We start from the raw sequence: 23,034 nt of genomic DNA on the forward strand, positions 1-23,034 counted from the left end.
GGATGCTGTTCACTTACTGGCCTCAAGAAACTCATCTGAGGTAATCCATCTATAGATCTTTGTGCTAAGCAGACACAGCTCTTGTTCCCTAGCCCTGGACCAGCATCTTGGGCAGTTCCCTAATGCCTACTAAAGGGAGAAAGGCTTAAAATGAGCAGAAAGGTAAAGTCTCAGTGGGGACCTCAGGCCTCACATTTTGTGCTCAGTGTTTTAGGAAAACTTTCAAAATTCTGAATGATTCAAAAAATACTTTTAGTACCAGATCTGTGCATTATCTCATTTCGATTTACAAAGACAATCAGTACACTGCATGTGATTTCTATCAAAATGCTGCACCATTACTGCTTTATGCTTTTGGTTTCAATGTGCTACAAAGATAGCCTAAATTGCATAGCCTTAAAACTGCAATACAAAAGGACTTCCTGCTCTCATTCTGGGTCACATCTTTATTTGAAAGAGAAGACACTAGGTTTAGGCATGCATTAAATTCTGAAGTTCAGAAATGAATTAATGGAAACTGTGTAGATATTCTTTGTTTTGTTTAAATTGCCTGCTGTCTCAACTGTATTATTTCCTCTCTTAAAGTAACGCTAACATGGCACACATACATGTAAGTAGACTGAAACAGTATTATTGGTAATCATTGCCTTTTACTAGGCAAGTGGCACAAGTGCACATAATGAGTAATACAAGTAGGTTTCAATTTGACTGAGTGTGTGTAGTGGTCACTGAGAGGCAGAATTAGTACTGTACTATGCCCTCCCCTTCACAGAGTTTCACTGTCACCTATGTAGTCCACTCTCATGCTACGTGCAATTGACTCATGAAAAAACATTGCTAAAAATCACATGGTGAAAGTTTATGATCGTGTGGGGGCCACATTACTAGCTGAACACAGCTGTATGGTTTGGACACATCTGTTTTTAGTTATGCTTTGAGAGGCTTCCTGACACTGCGGAGGCTTTGGACACTGGGGAGTACCTCTGGGAAGGTCTCTAATTTCAGTGGAGCCACCTGATCAGCACAGTTCAAACCATACTGTGTTATTACCACTATGTCCCAGCAGAAAGTACCCATAACAATTCAGCCCTAACGCTACATATCTTTGCTCTTTCTCTCTTCACTGTCTAGCTTGAACACCAGTAACTTCCCCTTTGCCATTTCACACATTTCTGTCTTCAAAAGCCACATCTCTTCAACTCACAGCTGCACAAATCCACTGCCAGCCTCAAGTCCCATCACACATGTTGTGTTGGGTCCAAATGCAGTTAATTTCCTCTTCGTCTACTGTCTCCGTCCCCACTATCCACCTCTTGCCTCCTGTTAAAGGGTCTATTTTATGAACTCTACAATCATTTTACTTCACCTAGCATTTAGTAATTTTGAGACTAGACAAAGCAGAAAACATAACCATAACAGTATGGACTTTCTGGCATTTTTGTAAAAATATAAAAAGAATAAAAGAGGACAAGAAGCAAGAATAAAAAGGGACTTGTCACTTAGGATTGATAGGAAACTTAATTTTCTGCCCAGGCATGAGTGGAAGATTTCCTCACTTATAATGAAAACAACACTCTTTTTAAAGAAACATTTACTTTCTGAGGCAGCTTCACCAGGGCATTTCCAGTATTTCCTCTTATAAAGAGGAATGACACAACCAATTCAACAATAAAATAGTGCAATATGTTTTTGGAAAAATAGTCCAAAATCAAACCCACAAATCGCAATTCTGTTACAATTAAAAATACCAAGAAATAAATTATTGTATAATGGGAGATAATTCAAAGTAACTGTGTAAGGAAACAGTCGAGTGACGGACTGAACAACTGATTGAGCACCTGGAGAAAAGACTCAATCAGCCCTGGAAGCACAGGTGAAGGCAATTCACCTGTGCGAGCCGGACCAGGCTCCACCCCTCTTAGGCCTCATTTAAGGGCTGACTGCCACAAAAGAGGGATCTGGAGATTCCTCTTCAGTGGAGTTCTTCTCTGCAAACCTAGATCTTTGGAGATGGGTGTGCAATCTTCTTCTCTTCCTTTATAGCATAAACACGCATCCTTGCCCAGGAGCTGGCAGGGCTCCTGAGAGGACTTTAAACTAGAGTGGAAGGGGATAAAAACAGGCCTACAAGAAGTGTGCCTAAGCGGGCATCAGGATTAGGGGTGAGGCAAGGGGCTCAGCTGAAGTGCGTCTATGCCAATGCCCGCAGCATGAGCAACAAACAGGAGGAGCTGGAAGCCTTCGTGAGACAGGCAAACTATAACTTAGTTGCCATTACAGAAACATGGTGGGATTGCTCCCATGACTGGAGTGCTGCGATGGATGGCTATAAACTCTTCAGGAAGGATAGGCAAGGAAGGGGGGTGGTGGCATGGCTCTCTATGTTAGAGACTGTTTTGATGTTATTGAGCTTGCAACTGAGGAAGACAACATTGAATCTCTATGGGTTAGGATCAAAGGAAAGGCTGACAAGGCAGACATCCTGGTTATAGACCGCCTAACCAGGATGAAGAGACAGATGAGGCGTTCTATAAACAGCTGGCTGAAGTTGCGCGATTGCCAGCCCTTGTCCTCATGGGAGACTTCAACTTCCCTGATATATGCTGGGAATACAGCACGGCACAGAAGCAGTCTAGGAGGATTCTAGAGTGTACGGAAGATAACTTCCTTCTGAAGCTTTTCCTGAGGCTTCAGGAGAAAAAGAAAATCTACCTCCTGTGGAAGAAGGGACAGGCAACTCGGAAAGAGTACAAAGAGGTTGTTAGGATGTGCAGGGAGAAAATTACAAAGGCAAAGGCCCAGCCCTAAGCTTGGCTGCTAGGATTAAAGGGAACAAGAAACTCTTCTACAAATATATTAACGGTAAGAGGAGGACCAAGGAGAATCTCCATTCGTTACTGGATGCGGCTGGGAATGTGGCCACTGAGGACAATGAAAAGGCTGAGGTTCTCAATGCCTTCTTTACGTCTGTCTTTAAAAGCCAGACCAATTGTCCTCAGAGCACTCTACTCTCTGACCTGGAAGTCTCGGATGGGGAGCGAAACAAACCCCCCATGATTCAGGAGGAAATGGTCAGAGACCTACTACTCCACTTGGACTGCCACAAGTCCATGGGGCCAGATGAGATCCATCCAAGAGTACTGAGGGAGCTGGTGGAGGAGATAGCCAAGCTGCTTTCCATCATCTATCGGTGTTCCTGGTCAACTGGAGAGGTCCCAGAAGACTGGAGACTTGCCAGCGTGACTCCCATCTACAAGAAGGGTCATAAGGAGGATCTGAGGAACTACAGGCCTGTCAGCCTGACCTCGGTGCCAGGGAAGGTTATGGAGCAGACTGTCCTGAGGGAGATCATGCGGCAATTAGAGAGGCTTTCAGATACAGGCCTGTCATTAAGGCCTAGTAGCCACTGAATGGAGGTCCTCACTAATGGATCAAAAGCATGATTAGCAATGCTGATACTTCAGTAAAGTTCAGCTGTTAATTACTTCATATCAATATGTACATTTCCAAATGTTCACCCTCATTTGCCATCACTGATGAGCAGTTTACAGTGCGTTTCACATCATTTTTGGAGGGTGACCAATACACTTGCTTATGTTGAAGCTATACATCAAACTACACTTGAAGAGGAAATGAGCTTTGATGAAAAGAGATTATCATATACATGGCGTAAAAAGCAGTGTGCGGATTAGATTTGGGACTGGCTCGTTTATTCCATGTGGGTTCCAGCTGCTGGTCTGAAGGTCATTTTTTTGCTTTAGTGAGAAAACTATGCTCAAGAAGAAGGAAGGGAACTTGAGTATAATTTAGAAAAGCAAATGGCAGTCAGTCTGATGGCAGAATATTTCCCCTTTCAGGTAAGAACTAGCTTTATGAGAAGTCTGCCCCTGGCAGCAGGTGTTACTGTAACGCAGAGGTATAGCAATTAGCAATGTACTGAGGCACAAACAGGACAATAACAGGCAAAGATGCTTTGTGGTACATACTAAGAACATGGAAAAGCTTGACAGCTGGTAGCTATGCACATTTTTTTGTCCTAAGTAGTTTGGCTGCAAACATGATCAAGCAGCAGAATGCAAGTATACACCTGCTTTAAAACAAAACAAAACAAAACATGGAAAGTCTTACTTCTGTGGCAACAGCTTGCATAATGGCATTATGTGTGGTTTTCCATTCACTTCAATTTACTTACTGAGTCCTTAGTCCCTTTCCACACACTTCACTGCTATTCAGTGCAATCAGAATCCTATGCTTTTTTTCCTCATCATTAATTTTTATTTATTTTATTTAATATGAACAGGACTTAGCTTAAGACGTTTTCTGCTTACAATAACTGGCATGTTACAGGCCCTCTCCAGGCACTACCTTCAAAAAAAAAAACAAAAGTCAGACGAAGCACAGGGTAAATGGATAACTTATCTACAGAACAGACAATAGCCACAGGAAGCAACCTGTAAGTTGCTATTTCAAGTGCAGTACCTCTCTCTAACTTGCGTCTGTAGGATACCTGCAGTAAAATATTTTTGAGAAATAATCCCTTCACCTCCTTCCATTTCTCTATATGTGCAAGACTTCTTGTTTCCCAGCTTGGCAAAGATCCCAAGCAATGAGCCAGATCTCTGCACAATTCCAGGCCAAAATCCTGACTCTTTGCAGAATTCAGACACACATCTTGAACTGGGCTCAGTTTTTTAAACAGATTACTATTTAACAACAAACAAAGCATGGTATAGCTAAGGAACTCTGATAACACCTATAACCATGGACTTGCCAGGAGCTGAAGTGGGGAAAATGGGGAGGACTTTTGTTTGGAGAGCTGAACAATCAAAGGCCAGAAAAAAAAAAAAAAAAAGGTCCAAGATGATGTATTTTGCTGCAGACCATAGCCAGCCGACTGTGACTGAGAGCTAAGGAGGAGGTGGCAGGCCTGGCAGCCTATGGCCAGGAGAGAGGCCTGGGGCCAGGTCAGGTGGTCTGTGGCCAGGAGAGAGACATGGGGCCAGGCTGTGTGGACTTTGGCTGAGTGTGAGGTCTGAGATCAGGTCAGGTGTGCTATGGCCAATACAGAAGCCTGGGGTCAGACCAGTAGGCTCTGGATAGGCTTGGTCAAGGCAGACACTGCCCAAGCCTTCCAAGCATTTTTCACTGTCATCTACATCTTAACAGGCAAAAGTGAGGCCCAAACTGAAAGCATGGCCTGAGTCAGGCTTTGGGAAGATGCAAAGGCAGCTGATGTACCTGTGATGTGAAGCAGCTTTACAAGAGGAAAGAAAATTCTACAGAAAATCCTACAAAGAGAAAGCCTGTAAAAGCTTTCACTTCACACAAAGCATAACTTCAAGTTGGTGACTACAGTTCAAACAGGCACCAATTTTATTTGAACACTGGATTGTGACTGTGTCTTTTTTCGAAAAAGATAACAGAATTGTATGGCCTGTTAAAACTTGACCTTCCTTAGATTTAAGTAATGAGCTTTCATATACATAACAGGAATACCTGTTGCAACCTTGCAACATCTCTTTGATGAACAAGTTTCAGCAAAATCTGTTTTGAAAACATGTTTAGTAGTTAAATCAGAAACCATGTGCAAATGAAACATTTCAGTTTTAAAAGGCATGATTTTTTAATTATTTTTTAATGTTTGTGGTAATATAGGGAAATGCAACCGCAGTGTAGAAAAAAATGGTGAATATAGTTCGTGCAAGGAAAAAGGGTCATTGCTCAACATGTTCAATATATTCAGTATGTGTGGGTATATTTGAAAAAATTCTCATATGGAATATTAAAGCATGTTAAATTTCCATTTATTTTTTTTTCTTCTGTATTTACTGTTGTGTGGCAAGAAAAAAATTGTCTCTTTAGTAGTTATGTAATTTCAAAATAATTTTTATTCCCCTCTTTTGACTAATAGCGTGGACTGTTTGAAGGACCGTTAACATTTTAAACTATCAAGCAGCAAAGCAGCCCTAAAAGCAAACTCAGATTTGGTTACCATCAGATTTGGTTATCACCAAATTCTGGTAAGTGTTAGAACAGCAGGAAGAGCATAAGAGAGATGCTTATGCTTCTGTAGCCAGTCCACATCCTGACCTGACTGGAGATCCATAATGAAACAAACAGGTCTGTGTTAAATGTCATTTATTTTCCCATGACTCAGTTGTGTCAAGTTTCAAAGGTGTTCTACTGCTAGAGTAGGAAAGGTGTGTATCCAGTTGATGCGAGTCTACACCGCGACAGTTATTTACAATTCAATGTTTACTTTGATTTCATAGAATCATCTTAAAATATACATAATATAAACTTTCCTATCAGCTCTGTTTGTGGGAGAATATTATCTGAATCAAAAAACTGCTATTTTCTTGATGATACGAAGATTGAAGTGTCATCTTCAATACCAGGCAAGGTATATTGCTCATTGAGGTTCCTATGTAATATATGTATGTTCCACTGATATCAGGTACTTAAACTGTGCCTTCTGTGCATATTCAGTAGTCTCCCCAGCAACCATATACTCCTTTTGGCCAATGCTAACACAACTCAGATGCTTTTCTCAAAGAACTGCTATATTTGGTGTCATAACTAGGCTACATAAAGAGCTTCCTGAGCTAAAAGTTGAGAAGCACCAGTAATCATTACTTCAGAAGGAGCTTTTTTGAGAAAATACAGATTGAGACATTTCATTTTAATCTTTAAACCACATTATAATGACATGGTACCTCACAGTTCAGGAGAGTTGGGAGTGGAAGCAAAATACTACTAAAGCAAGTTGTAACATTGAAAGTGATTAGAAACCAACAATAACTGCTTTAAATTTTCTTACAGAAACTTTCTTTTAATTTTGAACTTAAACCAAACAATAACCAAATATAATAAACCAAACTAGAGGATATTTTCTGTGTCAGAACATGATAGAGACAAGTACAACTACTCCAGTTCTGTCTCTCTGACACTGTAGACATTTGAGAACTTCAGTTACCGATCTCAGCAGCAGGAGCCTGAATGGGGAAGGGTACTTCTTTGCTATGTTGTCTTGTGACTGCTTAAGAGCTTGTCACACAGGATCTCACAGATTCACTTATGGGTTAGAAAGGATCTCTGGAAACCATCTAGTCCACACCCCTCCACTGAAGCAGGTTTCCTAGAGTAGGTTGCACAGAAAAGCATCCAGGCAGGAAGTTGTCCTTCATGCTAAGCATCTCAAGCTTTAGAAGGAGGTAGCATGACTAAGAATTTAGTGCCCTAGGGAAATTAAGTACGTGTTAAAGTGTTAATGAAATCTGAATTGGTCTCAGTGTACCTGCATATAAGAATCACAGAGCAGGAGAGATTTACACAGATGCCTGCATTTAAGCATAAACTCCAGTGACCTATTGACTTCTGTTAGCTGTGTAGGGGGGGAAAGCATGAACTACTTCCTGTATGACAGCAGCATTTGGTAGGTTGCAGAGCTTCCTACCATATATTCTGCACAGCTCCATCTATTAATAAAATACTGCTTAGCAAGATCTCAGGTTTTTAAAGAGAGAATGCTGGCCGGAGAGATGTGGTGTCCTCATGCTACACATTTATTGGTATCAAATCACTCTAAAACAGTCTATTTTGCCAATGATTCAGGTATGTCACACTGTATTCCCCTATTCCCTTCAGAACAGCTTACAGAAATCATTAGTATTATTTTAATACCACTTATTAGGCCAACCTCTTTTCAGTTGTCTATGGGGAAATGGCCATAAACTGGAGCACAGGAAGTTCCGCACCAGTATGCAAAAGAACTTCACAGTGAGGGTGATGGAGCACTGGAATGGGCTGCCCAGGGAGGTTGTGGAGTCTCCTTCTCTGGAGATATTCAAGACCCGCCTGGACACCTACCTTTGCAACCTGTTGTAGGGAGCCTGATTTGGCAGAGGGGTTGGACTTGATGATCTCTGGAGGTCCCTTCCAACCCCTACAATTCTGTGTTTCGGTGATTATTATTGCTGATAAGATAAACCAATGAGGAATGAGCAATTTTTTATTACATGGTGGGACTACCTACTTTGCGTATTTTCACTACAAAACAGAATAGCATTATCTGGAAAACTAACAGAATCTAGATTCAACCACAGATTTCTACTTCTCTGGTAATCTAAACTATGTAGTTTCTTATTTGGACAGAGTTGCAGAATGTGACTGGATAAAATACAAGTCAAACTCATACATTCCCACCTCCTCCCCATTCAAACACAAACATATCACAAGCCTCATAATATCCATGTGGAAACTGCATTGCACTCCTGGTTTTCACAAGGTTGTCTCCACATCTCTCTTTCTCCTTTGAAATATTCAGCTTGCCTTGAATCTCTCGTGCCAAACTACTCTTAATGCAGAAGGAAAATACATATTACAATCTCTCTCCCAATAATCAAATCTGAATAAATAAAAATGCACCATTTAATCATTAGACTGAACAAACAATGATGCTAATAAAGACACAGAAGAAGTAAAAGTAAGCAATTTTATTTTGTGCACTTCTCTCTCCTCTGTAACATAACGATGACCATTAAACTCCACTTTCCTCTGTCATTAGAGAGTTATGTGGTAATCCCAAACACATGAAAATAAATTGTTTATTCCACCTCCTCCTCCACCCTCTCCATATTTATGGTAGTTTTTACTTTGGTATTCATAAACAGCAACAGAGAATGCAGTGCAAATGCAGCAAAGTCAGCATTAACTAATAAAGGGAAATCTCATCACAGAAGGAAAAAGTTATCAGCAAACTTAAAACCCATCTGAAATTCACACACAAATCCACCTAAGGATAGCACTGCAGAATATTCAGAGTAAATTCTCTCAAGGAGTGCTGAACTTAGAAAATGGAAGAAACGAGAAGTAAGTTGGGAGAAGCTCTATGTGCACATCTATATACATAAATTATTCTTATTAGCATAGCTAATTTCCTACAAGCTTATCTCCTACAGATTTAAGTATACAGCTTTAAGAAGTTCTAGTTGCTTTCAAGTGTATAATTTGCACTGCAGCTTCTAAGACATTAAACTTAAGACAAGTATTTGAACAATAAAAAATACATGCTCATCTTTAATAAAACTAAATCAAGTAGAATTTCAGTTAAGTCCCTTTTCAAAATAAGCAGGATAATCCAAACAAGTTTATCTCTCACAAATTGCTTTCAAAGTGAAAAAGATTAAAATGATTCTTTCAGCCCATGTAGATCTACCAGCATATTGCTTTTCATTGCTGTCTCTACTGGGATTCTCTACTTTCGTTCCCAAATCCCTTTCTTTGGCATGATAAGCATTTTGAATCTACTAGAATTTCTAGGGACTGTCATGAAAACATAAAACAAACAAACAAAGATCTACGCTGTTTTTTATATACGCACATAAAAATTGACTGTATGAATATTAAAACTATATATACATAAGAAACTAAAGCAAAATATTTCTACCAGCGTTTTTAAAGAGAGAAAATAACTGTTTTGTAATTTATGTAAACTTCCTTTAGAAGCAGAAAAACAGAATCTACAGTCGACACAGCCTCTTCTCAATATCAGATGCAATTTCAAAAGTATTTTGACTAAAAGTATATAGAACTTGATATCAACTGTGCTAATATTCAAGGTAACAAGGTAATATTTGTAGAATTTTAAAAAAGCAGTATTTATTTTCAAAGCAATAAAACAAGAAAAGCTTTCAAATGAAAGTTCTGCTCTTTCAACAATGCTTCAGACAAATGCTTTTTCAAAGTAAAGGCAATGAGCTTCTTTTAATGATCACAAAAACTACTTGAATGTGTCAGTCTGAACAGTATCCCACACAGAGCAGCCAAAATCAGGGCTCTGTGGCTTCACCAAAATATAAATCAAAAAAGTGCCATCTTACATAAAGATCATGCAATTTTCACAAAGGTAACACACAATCGTGGAATCATAGAATATCCCCTGATGGAGCTCCATGCCATTCCCTCAGGTCCTATTGAAACAGTCAGTCCATTTTCAGAACATCCCTATTGCCAAGAGGATTTGAAATTTCACTTGTGTAAATCAGATACTTCACACATTACGTTCTCACTATTTCTTTCTGTGTGGCCCTCATCCCACATGGCAATGCCTTTCCCATACTGCAGGGACCAGCACAGAACACGAGAATTCTCACATACACTCTGAAGTTCCAGAAAAAGAGAGGAACTTAATGGTGCCATATTCAACTTGTCACCAATCAGAAATGCCAACTCTCTTTCAGTGGGGCTGCTCTCCAGCATCTCATCCCCAAGTCTGTGTGTATAGCCAGGGCTGCTCCGTCCCAGGTACAGATTCTAGCACTTGCACTTCTTCAACCCCAATTTGTCAAGATCTCTCTGGAAGACTTCTCCACCCTCAAAGGAGTCAACAGTACCACCTACTTTAGCACTGTCCACAAACTTAATTAGTGTGTAAAGTGGGATTGTTTATAAAAAAAGACCATCATCAGTAAAACCCCTGAAAAAACCCTAGTGAGATGAAGTCTGTGTTACCCAACACGTTATTCTTACTGAGTACCAGAGGCAAGGCACGCACAAGTCAAATCCCAAGATCAGTCCTTCCCTGGTTCTGCTCTTGTAACCTGCAGTTAATACTTCACTGCTAATATTCTGTGATGGAGATGTTATGTTCACCCTTCTTTTTCATTCTTTTCCTTGATTTCCCTATTTCCCCTCCCCCTCATTCAATTTTCTGTCATGTTCATTTTGTTTGTTCAGACAAGCACAGAGCAAGTGAATTAAGTCTACTTCCTCAATTAAACCGAAGTCAATTTGGGGAGAAGGTTAATTAGCTGTATTTGTTTATTTGTACTGTAACTTAATTTATTGATGTGATAGTATATCAATGTGCCATGATTTGTAAAAGACACTTAAAAAGCAAAAAGGTTGCTCATGGAACATACAAAGCTGCATATTAAAAATATGTACAGAGGTAACAAAAACTGTTTCTAAGGGATACTCTCTGATTAAACATTTTACAAATGTAAACATTTTACACCTAAAAGAATGCATCAGAGGATAGTTGTATGAGAAGCAACCAAGCCCCACAGTATACTTTCTGTCTTTAACAAATTGTTAGTCCTTAAGTACATAAAAATGAGTTTAGAAACTTAGCATCAGGCTTCTATTTATAAAACCTCCTATGAGTCCATTTCATGGCACGCTCTGATTCATTATTTTTTTTATAGCTGTGGTAACATTGAAAATCAGAGACATACAACATCAAACCAGATTTGAATGATGACTGCTCTTACAACATGTACAACATAGAGTACAATTCAGCAAGTTTACTTCTAGTTATCTTTTATGTGAATTTTCAGCCAACCGTGAAAACTGCATGAGAATATACAATAACACATGATTCTCCACCTCTTTAAGTCGTGGGTCAGCCTGAAGCACTCTAGTGCAGAAAGATCAGGCTCCTTGGAAGCGAAAGCACGAATCTCAGCATGAGTCAAGAAAGCCAATTCTTCCTACTGATGTGGGAAGGCAAAGTGGCATGACTTGGATGAAAATGTGAAAGCTGGCTTTGAGTAGTATTTAGGACTGTGAACAAAAGTAAAAAAATAATACCTGTGTTGTTTGTTTGTTTTTTCCCACAAAGAAAGATAAATACTTTCTTACCAGTTATAGAATTAGTATGCTGTCAACGGTTTACGGGCGTTAGGCCCGATTCCGTGACAAAGGGGACGGGGGACCCACGGGCCCACGTCCCGGGAAAAAGGGAAAGGGGAAAAGGGTAGGGAGATGGCCCTGAGAGCAAAGAACAGCGGCAACAATCTGAGGAGAAACCAACTAATTTACTAAATAAGATATCGGAATGCAAAACAACACACTATAATACAATATAATTACAATTTAAGCTGATAAATCCAATACAGAGAGAGAGAATGTCCCAAAATCAAGGTAGGCCTTACTCTACTACCGACAATAAGACGGCTGGAGAGCGAGGTGCTGCCAAGACGAGAGACGGCGGAAAAAAGGGACGGGTCTCGTGATCTGCAAGTTTTTATACTGCAAGCTTTTATCTTTTCCCTCTGGCTGGAAAATGGTAACAGAGGAGCAAAGTGCCGTGGGAAATGTAGTAGTCCTTCTCTTCTGAGAACCAGGTATATTCACTACATGATGTTATGATGTGGAGTACCAATAACCGAAAATCATAAAACCATGACATTCGCGTACTTTCCACCCAGCTCCAAGCTGAGATGAACAAGTAAGGTGGCATTGCTCAGCACAACAGAATGAGAGGGAATCACACTGCCATTCACCTATGTACTCAGATTGTAATTAGGCTTTTAGACAAGATCCTTTGGGGATTCCAGGAGAAAAGATGGTAGAGTTGAAATCCTTCTATGCTGAGGGACATGCACAAGGAGTACAGGAAGTAGGGAATCTCATCTAGCAATGTTCATTTGACTGCAGCCCTTTTCCAGCTCTAAGAGCAATACTGTGACTCCACATTCTAGCTTCTAGGATGAACAGTGACTAACAAACTGACCATAGCAACTTATTTAGAACAAGCAAACAAAACACCCTGGCACATTTTCAGTAGGCAATGGAAGTGCAAACACAGAACTCACAGACTGAGACAGCAATCACTATTTATCGTAGTAGTCCAGAGTACCTGAATAAAAGATAATGAAGTTAATAGTGAACTTCCAGCTCTCTCCATCAGTAACTCCATCAGACTGCAACCAAGAGAAAGATTAATGGAAAGGAAGTCATTCAAGAAAGCATTCTAAACATAGCTCTGTTGGTACAGAACATGTGGCTACACTACCATTACACAGAGTAGAAAAATTCATCCATGTGACACAGAAGTATTTTAAGAAATGTGGATGCTTAAACAAAAACCTGAATCAAGAAATAGAAGATAAATGACAGTTATCATTGGGAAAATAACTTAAGAGGGAGTTTTGCCTTGCAGAAAAAATATGAAGTGAAAGCATAGATATTAATGTTCACTGTCTCCACTGAATTTCCATAAAACAGAAAACCCTGCAGACTGTGCAGGGTTGTCAAAATAATATAAGAGCAGCACACACTGAAGAAATAATAAAAATTCAAGATATAAATCAAAGTTGTAATTCTCTTTCTTGCCCCATCACTGAGGTAAGAATCAAAGGAAATGTAATACTATATTAACAAGATGAGTTCAAACAGAGCTTGATAATAGCAGGCTGTGATAGGACAAGGGGGGGTGGTTTTAAACTAAAAGAGGGAGATTTAAATTAGATGTCAGGGAAATTTTTCACTGAGAGGGTGGTGAAGTGTGGGAAAAGGTTGCCCAGAGAAGCTGTGGATGCCAAATCCCTGGAGGTGTGGAGGTGTTCAAGGCTGGCAACCATTCCCGTGGGAGGGGGTTGGAATTGGATGATCTTTGAGGTCCCTTCCAAACCAAGCCATTCTATGACCTGTGGTAAAGAAGTATATCTCTCAAGGGAGAGTACTTCTCTCAAAATTCTACTAGACAGACTATACCTTTTAAAAAACATCTGAAGCTAAAGAATGATAAGTTTGCTTTTGCAGCATTAGAATTAAATTGATAGAATACTGAGGTATAGTTTTTACCTTTTTCACAGATGTGTTGTTACCTGTGTGACTTCAAGGAGTCATGACCTTTTCTTCTGCACCCAATTTAAAGTTCTTAAATGTTATCCTATCTTGTAATCCAAAACTAAAACTGTTACTTATCATACTCTCCTATGTAGTAATATCCATGAAATGACATCTATGTCAGATAATTTAACGTATGCCATTCCATAGACACGTCCTTATTGGCCAGAAACTCATGAAGGATTAACAATGTAATAAATGCGCAGGGAAAAGAGGTAAATAGATTCCAGTTCGCATTTCATTCTGTCATATCCCACCACAGGTGTCAGGAAAAGGAAGAGATTCAGCTCCTTCTTTCACACTTCAAGTTTCTGTTGCAAGCCATGGCAGATGCAGTGTTGCCCCTGTGCTTAAGCAACATCATACCAATGATGTACAGCCATGCTACTCCCTGCTGCAGAAGAAAGGAGCGGTGGCTTCTTAAACCAAATTCCTAGGTCATCCTGAAAACAAGCTGCACACCTGCTTAGTCCTGTCTTCAAAATGAGTGGTAGAGCCACGAAGGGATCACTTACATTCAGTCTCCTCATCCCATAACTTTCTCAGATACGCAAGGATAATGTATCTCTTAGCCCTCTGCATGGAGAATTTGTGTTCTGACTTGTCAGGAGAATGAATAAAGGTTCAGTACTATTTTATCTATCCAAGACAATCAGGAGTAGAAATTGTGCAATATTAACATCCCACCATCTGGATGACAGATATTTGCAACATTTTATTTATCCTCTTTCTCAGTATCCCTGATCGCAAAACAAATCAGGTTCAAGCTGTTCTGCGACACTTTCCTTCCCATCTCATGCAAGACACATGAGAGTGAAACTGACCTCAAACTGACCCAGGAACTCTGTTTTCGTGTTTTTCCTTTCTGGAAATGGAGGAATTGAAAGAAGACAAAAAGGAAAGATCACTTTTCTAACTCCCACCCACTCCGATGTAAGGTGTAACTGGTGAATGCTTTACTTAGGAGAAATTACAGAGGTTTTTTACGCACCAATCCCTTACATGCTGTTATATGGTCTGACAGACTCTTGACACACAGCTGCGTGCTCCCACGTTTCATGACACGCTGCAGTAATGGACACTAACGTGTGAAAAGAAAGCGTGATACAGAAGGGATAGAAGTGCTTCACATAAAGGTTTCAGACAGCATTGGATATGCCTTATGATCCAGTTATAGATAGCTCTGAGGTGTTGTTATTACATTCCTTCAGTAATGGAATAAGGGAAAAAACAAAAACAACACAACACAAAACGAACAACTTCAAGCTGTCTCTAAGAGAAAACAGAACTTTGGACATGGGAAACTAGTTTCACAGCATGATGAAGTGCTCATGGAGGAAGGAAAGTATTACATGCTGCCTCAGCAATGAGTATCTTAACTTCTCATTGGGATTAAAAGGAAAGTACAACACCTCAAAAAACATCCCTTACCTCACCAGTAAAAAATAGGCATACATGACTTATTACAAATCAATCATATTATATTAAAAAATGCTCCAAAAGTAATGCCTCCTACTTATTTCTGTAGAAACTACAACAGATATAAAGAGAAAAATAGCATTATTTGATAGAAAAAAAAAAAACAACACAGCTACAAAATACTATTTTTCAACAAAGTCACCACAATTATCTATGCTTTTCAGCGACAGCCTGGATGCCATGCTTGGAAAGATCGGCACCACAGAGGTGATCCGCCATTTCACAGCTGCTATGATAATACCAAGCAGTGCAGTGAGAAAATCTAAAGATACAAAGCCCAGCTGGAACTCCATTTGGCTAGCATGGTAAAATAGAAATGCTTTTAGAAATACATCAACAGCAAAGGAGGACTGAGGAGAGTCTCCATCCTTTATTGGATGCAAAGGGAAACTCAAAGAGGAGGATAGGGCTGAGGTACTTAACGCCTTTTTAACCTCAGTCTTTACTAGTAAGGCCAACAGTTTCCAAGGTATACAGACCCCTGAACTAGACGGAGACAGAGGGAGATGAAGCTCCTCTAGTCTTATGGGAAAACCTAAGTGACCTACAGTAGGATTTGAATATTCATAAATCCACAGGGTCAGATGGGATTCATCCAAGTGTAATGAAGGAGATGGCAGAAATGCTCGTCAAGCCACTTTCAGTGATTTACCAGAAGTCCTGGCTAACTGGGCATGTCCCAGTTGACTGCAGGCGAGCAAATGTGACTCCAGTCTACACAAAGGGCAGGAAGGAGGATCCAGGGAATTACGCAACTGTCACTCTGACCTCAGTCCCAGGGAAGGTCATGGAGAGGATCATCCTGAGTGCCATCACACAGCACATACAGGACAACTGACTGACCAGAAGCAGCCAGCAGGGGTTTATAAAATGCCTGAATAATCTGATCTCCTATTACAAGATCACCTGCTTAGTAGATGAGGGAAAAGCTGTGGCTGCTGTCTACCTGGAGCTGGAGGACCGTTGTTGTGGTAACTATAACAAAACCCCAGCCAACCACAAACTGCTGTGGGATTTGCTGCTCAGGCTGGATACATACAAGCCTATGGGACCCAATGGGATTTGTCCCAAGGTACTCAAAGAGCTTGCTGATGTCATCACGAGACCTCTCAATTATTTTTCAATGGTTTTGGGAATCTGGAGAGATTCCAGTCAACTGATAGCTGGCAAACATTGTCCCAGTTTTCACCAAGGGCAAGAAAGAAGACCCTGGTAATTACAGGCCTGTCAGTCTCACTTCAGTGCCTGGCAAAATTATGGAGATTATTCTAGGAGTTACTATAAAACACCTGAAGGACAATGCAGTCATTGGTCAGGAGGGTCAAGTCCTGTTTAACAATCTTGATCTCCTTTTATGACAAGGTCACCCACCCAGTTGACCAAGGGAAGCCAGTGCATGTAATCTTTTGGGATTTCAGCAAAACTTTCTCACCATATCCTTTGGGGAAAAAATGTCCAGAATACAGTTAGGTGAAAACATAATACAGTGGGTGAACAATTGGCTTATGGGTTGGACTCAAAGGGTTACAGTAAATGGGCTTACATCAACCTGGTGGCCAGAGTCACTGATGAAGTTCTTCGGGGCTCTATTTTAGGGCCAGATCCCTTTAATGATCTCATCAATGGCTTTGATAAAGGACTTGAAGGTATATTAAGTGCGCTTGCAGAAAATGCTAAGCGGGGAGGAGCTGTTGACTCCTTCAAGGGTAGAGAGGCTTCATGGTGGCCTACAGCTTCCTCTTGAGGGGAGAGCAGAAGGGCTAGCACTGATCTCTCTGATGCCAGCGACACAACTCAAGAGAATGGCATAGAGCTCTGTCAGGGGACGGTCCGTTCTGGCATTAGGAAAAGGTTCCTGCCAGAGTTCAAGAAGGGCTTGGACAACACTCTCCAGAATACAGACTGAATTGTCTGCAGTCCTGACTGGAGGCAGGTGTTGGACTCAATCCCTGTGAGCCCCTTCCAGATCAGGATATTCTGGGATTCTATTACTCCCCTCAGCTACTGGGAGGCACTCACAGACATCAATTTAAAATTCATCTTTTCTTGTTAATTAGCGATACTAACACATACTAATTATGAACAGACCCAATCAAATGCCAACACTACATTTTTAGCTCTCATGGAATCCCATGGAGGAAGATCTATGGATGCAAAACAAAATAAATGCAGTTTTGCAGCCTGCTTCCTCCTGCTTCAAACACATTGAATTCCCCCAGCCTTCTGTTTTGTTTTAATCTCAGTCCTAGTTTGTTGTCTGCAGACAACCTCCCAGTCCTATCATTAAATATGTTCTTTGCATCCAGGGACAGGCAGTCTCTAAGATGCAAGCTTTTCCAGAACTGTTTTTCTTCCATGTTTGGCTGGGTTTTTGTTGTTGTTGTTGTTGGTGGTGGTGGTGGTGGTAGTTTTTTTTTGTCCCTGAGGATAGAAAACATTGATAGAAAACCTGAGGAGTGAGTGAGGTGTTGTGTGTAAGAGCAGGAACAAGATCGTTCTGCTTTTGTCCTTGGTACTATGCGAAAACATCCAAATCCTCAAAGACAGGCTGTTTTTTCACTGGAGTTACCTTGCAGACAGATGCTGGCTTGAACAGCAGTTTCCATTACTTTTTCTAATTTCAACACATTTGTTTTCTATCCTTTACTCCACCTTCTTCTCTGATAATTTCATACATCTGTTACAGTAGTTTCTCAAAAGACATTAAAGAAGAAACCAAGTTTTGGGTTCCCTCAGTATCACACATCCTCTTGGGTCTTAGAAATACCAGAGATGCTACACATTCAGTGACACCTTCTTCAAAAGCAGACTATAAAGATTTCTGCTTTCCACCCAGTCTTTACCTGCTGGAAGCTATTCTACCCACAAGATGAACTACAAATTCAAATTCAAGATCTGGGTACCTTGTCAACGGTTTACGGGCGTTTGGCCCGGTTCCGTGACGAAGGGGACGGGGGACCCAAGGGCCCACGCCCCGGGAAAAGGGAAAAGGGGAAAAGGGTAAGGAGATGGCCCTGAGAGCAAAGAACAGCGGCAACAATCTGAGGAGAAACCAACTAATTTATTAAATAAGATATCGGAATGCAAAACAACACACTATAGTACAATATAATTACAATTTAAGCTAATAAATCCAATACAGAGAGAGAGAATGTCCCAAAATCAAGGTAGGCCTTACTCTACTACCGACGATAAGACGGCTGGAGAGCGAGGTGCTGCCAAGACGAGAGACGGCGGAAAAAGGATGAGGTCTTGTGATCTGCAAGTTTTTATACCGCAAGCTTTTATCTTTTCCCTCCGGCTGGAAAATGGTAACAGAGGAGCAAAGTACCGTGGGGACTGTAGTAGTCCTTCTCTTCTGAGAACCAGGTGCTTCCACTACATGATGTTATGATGTGGAATACCAATAACCGAAAATCACAAAACCATGACTGTACCTCTAGCTAGTTTGTGTTCTTCGAATTAGATAGACAGAAAGGCAATTATTTCTGTATGTTCCCAGATTTCAATCCTATTGACAGCTTCAAGTAAGAAATTGCTAGTTGTCTTCACTATGACAGAACTCCAAAGTTATATTGGAATTAACTCTTCATGGAGAGCACTGGAAGCATTAGTTACCCTGCATATAGAAGACACACTACTCCCTGAGTACTAGTAGTAGTAGTTCTGAGTATGCTCTGAAAAGTCTTCCCAGAATTCTCAATTCTCATAGCAACAGAAATTCCTAGAATATTACTGTTTGTGGACAAGGAGGACAAAGACCTTTTCTTGCTCACTCTCCCCATATTTCACACACCCCTGAACATTTCTGAACAAATTTTTCTTAAAAAAAGAAGGGAGGGAAGGAAGAGGGAAAAAAACAATTGAGATAGGAGAATTAATTTATTAAAAGGAATGTGAAATAATACAGAATAATTAAGAATAATATATCAAGCGAACCAAAAAAGAAGGGGAGGAGAGAGGGAGGGCCTGTGTCCTTATCAGCAGGCCCTCATGACTGGCCTCCCAGAAGGACAAGAGCTCTTCCTCATCCCCTGTAATTGGAAATCACATCTCCCAGAGCTGGAACTCACATGAAAATAGCTCAGTCTGATGAAAGCACAGCGCCCAGGACATACACTGTGCACAAGCTCCAGATAGCCTGCTGCATGATATGTCATGATATGGAATACTGATAAAACCAGGACAGTATCCACCCCTTATTCCATATCATTACATCATGTTTAAATTGTACAACACAAATATAGAATCAATCATAGAATCAGTCATAGAATTGCTCAGGTTGGAAAAGACCCTCAAGATCATCAAGTCCAACCTCAACCTAACCATACTACTCAAACAGCCCACTGCTAAATCATGCCCCTGAGCACCACATACAAACGATTTTTAAACACATTCATGGATGGTGACTCAACCACCTCCCTGGGGAGCCTATTCCAGTGCCTAACAACCCTTTCTGTAAAGAAGTTTTTCCAGATATCTAACCTAAACCTCTCCTGGCACAACTTGAGGCCATTTCCCCTTGTCCTGTCACCTGTCACCACTGAGAAGAGACCAAGCCCGCTCTCACTGCAAACACCTTTCAGGTATTTGAAGAGAGCAATAAGGTCTCCCCTCAGCCTCCTCTTCCCCAGACTAAACAGCCCCAGTTCCTTTATTCGCTCCTCGTAGGGCATATTCTCCAAGCCCTTCACAAGCCTTGTTGCCCTTCTTTGGACCTGCTCCAGCCCCTTAATGTCGTCTCTGTACTGAGGCACCCAAAACTAAACACAGTACTCGAGGTGGGGCCTCACCAGTGCCGAGTACAGGGACAGGATTACTATAGACGTACAACTCACAACAACAATAATTAGCATTCCATACATATATACATATAACTACTGACTTCTTCCAGCATGAAGTTCCCCAGAGGTAAACAATGAATGTTTCCATTTTCTTGCATTATCCACCAAGTAAATCCAGGGTCCCTGAGCAAAAGCAATCCCATGAATAGGTTTACCCTTGCCCAAAACCAGGATAACTCACAGTTTTCTCCAGAATGTTCTTTACATGTACTATGGGGACCTTATCTCCTTCTACAGAATGTGCAAGGCTGGCTTGGGTGGGGCCATCTCAATTGGCAGGTCCTCGAGTATTGACTAACCAAGTCGCTTCTGATAGATGTTTATCCCAATGCTTGAATGTTCCACCACCCATTGCTTTCAGCATGGTTTTCAGCAGTCCATTGTATCACTACATTTTCCCAGAAGCTGGTGCATGATAGGGGATATGTTATACCCATTCAATGCCATGGTCTTTGGCCCAAGTGTTTATGAGGATATTTTTAAAAGGAGTTCCATTATCTGACTAACTATGTCTGGAGTACTATGTTGTCATATGACCTATTTTTCAAGGCCTAGTATGGTACTATGGGCAGTGGCATGGGGCACAGGATATGTTTCAAGCCATCTGGTGGTTGCTTCCACCATGATAAACACATAACATTTGCCATTGCAAGTTTGTGACAAAGTGATATAACCAGCCTGCCAAGCCTCTACATATTTATATGTCTGCCATCACCCTTTATGCCAGAGAGGATTCATTCTCTTGGCTTGTTTAATTGTGGCACGTGTTTCACATTCATAAATAACTTGCACAATTGCATCTGTGGTTAAGTCCACCCCTTGATCTTAAGCCCATTTATATCTTGCATTTCTTCCTTGATGGTCCGAGGTGTCATAGGCCACTGAGCTAGAAATAACTCAGCCTTGTGTTGCCAGTCCAATGTAGTAGTTGATGCAAATTAGTAGCCTTGAATTGATTTGATTAGTCGTTTTATCATTCATTCAGTATTATTCTCTTACATCACCAGGTAGGTCTCACTTACTCATTTAGTGTCTGCCTGAAAAACTGATGCACTACTTCTAGAAGAGAAAGGCTTACATTTTTTGGTTGCTGTTGTAGCTTGCATTGCATAGTATTCCTATGGATGCTTCTATTTCCTGATGTTAGTATTTTCTCGTGCCATTCATAAACTGAGATCATATGGACTGAAAATTTTCAATGCTGCAGCAGCTCGCTTTGTTCTTTGTGGAGAAAGGTCACAGTCCAAACTAGTTCTTTCCTCTTATGACAGTGAGTATTAAAAACAGCTCAAAAACACATATGTTGTTCCAAAAATAATGCTTGTATTTTTTTCCACGGAAACTACAACTGCAACAAAAAGTACAATAACGCTATTTGATAGAGCAAAGTCTCAGCTAGAAAACACTATTTTTCAATATGGTACTGTCACGGTATTATCTAAGGGTCTGTGTCTGTGACAAGGGGGACAGGCCCGAAAGGAAAAAAAATGAGCAAAGAGGAAGGGGAAAGAAAAAAAAAAATTGTCGGCCGGTAGGGGCCGGCCCCGGGCAGTCCGGCAGCTAAAACAGCAGGGAAGCCACGGACCCGCACCCTGGGGAAGCGAAGGGAAGAGGGGAAAGGCAGGGGACTCGTAGGTGGATCTAACACAAAAAACAGCGGCACCAATCTGAGGAGGAACAACTAATTCTACTAAATATATCAAAAATGAGGCTAGTGGAATTATAACAGAGAGTTTACAGGCTGAAAATCTTACACAGTAAACTGCAGGAGGACCACGTGCTTTCTCCGCCGGGAGGGAAGGAACAGACCCCTCGTCTCCCAGGTGGCTTCACCACCCCCTCCCACGCAAAGACCCCTGGGGAGTGCACCTCTTCCCCTCCCCCTCAGAGGGCCATACCAAAAAAGGCAGTTTGCAGTAACCAGGGAATTAACTCTTTATCTGCCCATACCTTGCATGATGTAATGATGTGGAATACCGACAACAAAAAATCACAAAACCATAACAGGTACCCACCATTAAATATGCACTTCCACCAGCGATAAACAAAACACTGCTGTGCTTGTAAAAATCTGCAGTAGCAGAAGTGACCCACTGAAGCTGTCACCACTGTTGAAATGCACCACCCACTGCCTCACCATGCTCACATCCACTGTTTGGTCTCCACAAATGTGCAGCAAGCGCCAATGAATGTTAGTGGGTGCCATTTTTTTCACATGGAGGAATTCAATTCCACACCTTTGCTTCATACACACTTCCATGACAGACGCCATTTTGTCAGACCACCCTCTGCAGCCATCTGTCACTTAGCAACAAAATGTAATGGAATACTGTCAGGAAGGTTCATCCTCTACTGCCATACCACCAACATCCACCTATGATGTCGCAGGCCACCATAAATCAAAGAAGAGGCATTACTGTAAGCAGAGAATTTTTTCTAATGGTTCAGTATGTTTCAAGTATTAAGGTGCAAATACCACTTTTTAAAAAACTCTTTCACTCACAGCATCAGCTGCTATTAAAAGTGCAATGTCACTGCTGCCCACCTTACACCACTCTGTTGGGACAAAATGAGAACATGAAAAGGATTATTCTCTTCCCAGTCTTCCTAAGCAAGCCAAGTTTCTTCAGAAGCTACAGCCTTACTGCTGCACACTTAATGGTTTATGGTATGTTTACACAGAATCGTAGAATCACCAAGGTTGGAAAAAAAACCCAACATCATCCAGTCCAACAGCCCACCTATCATCAATATTTCCTAGTAAATCATCTCCCTCAGTACAACATCTGAATGTTTCTTGAACACCTCCAGGGTTGGTGATTCAACCTGGGCAGCCCGTTCCAGTGCCTGACGACTCTTATGAAGTTTTTCCTGTCGTCCAACCTAAATCTCCCCTGGTGCAACTTGAAGGCATTCCCTCTAGTCCTATCACTAGTTACATGGGAAAAGAGGCCGACCCCCACCTCACCACAACCTCCTTTCAGGTAGTTGTAGAGATCAGTAAGGTCTCTCCCAAGCCTTCTCTTCTCCTGACTAAACAATCCCAGCTCCCTCCACTGATCCTCATAAGACATGT

The 23,034-nt window shown here is 41.1% G+C and overlaps 1 protein-coding gene across 5 annotated transcripts in view; it reads right to left on the bottom strand.

Annotated features, from left to right (window-relative positions):
- TPK1 (thiamin pyrophosphokinase 1) overlaps positions 1 to 23,034 on the bottom strand; it is a 314,743-nt gene that overhangs the window by 216,941 nt on the left and 74,768 nt on the right. The gene's annotated exons all lie outside the window — the stretch shown is intronic.

Source organism: Numida meleagris, chromosome 2 (assembly GCF_002078875.1).
Source record: "Numida meleagris isolate 19003 breed g44 Domestic line chromosome 2, NumMel1.0, whole genome shotgun sequence".
Lineage (NCBI taxonomy): Eukaryota > Metazoa > Chordata > Aves > Galliformes > Numididae > Numida > Numida meleagris.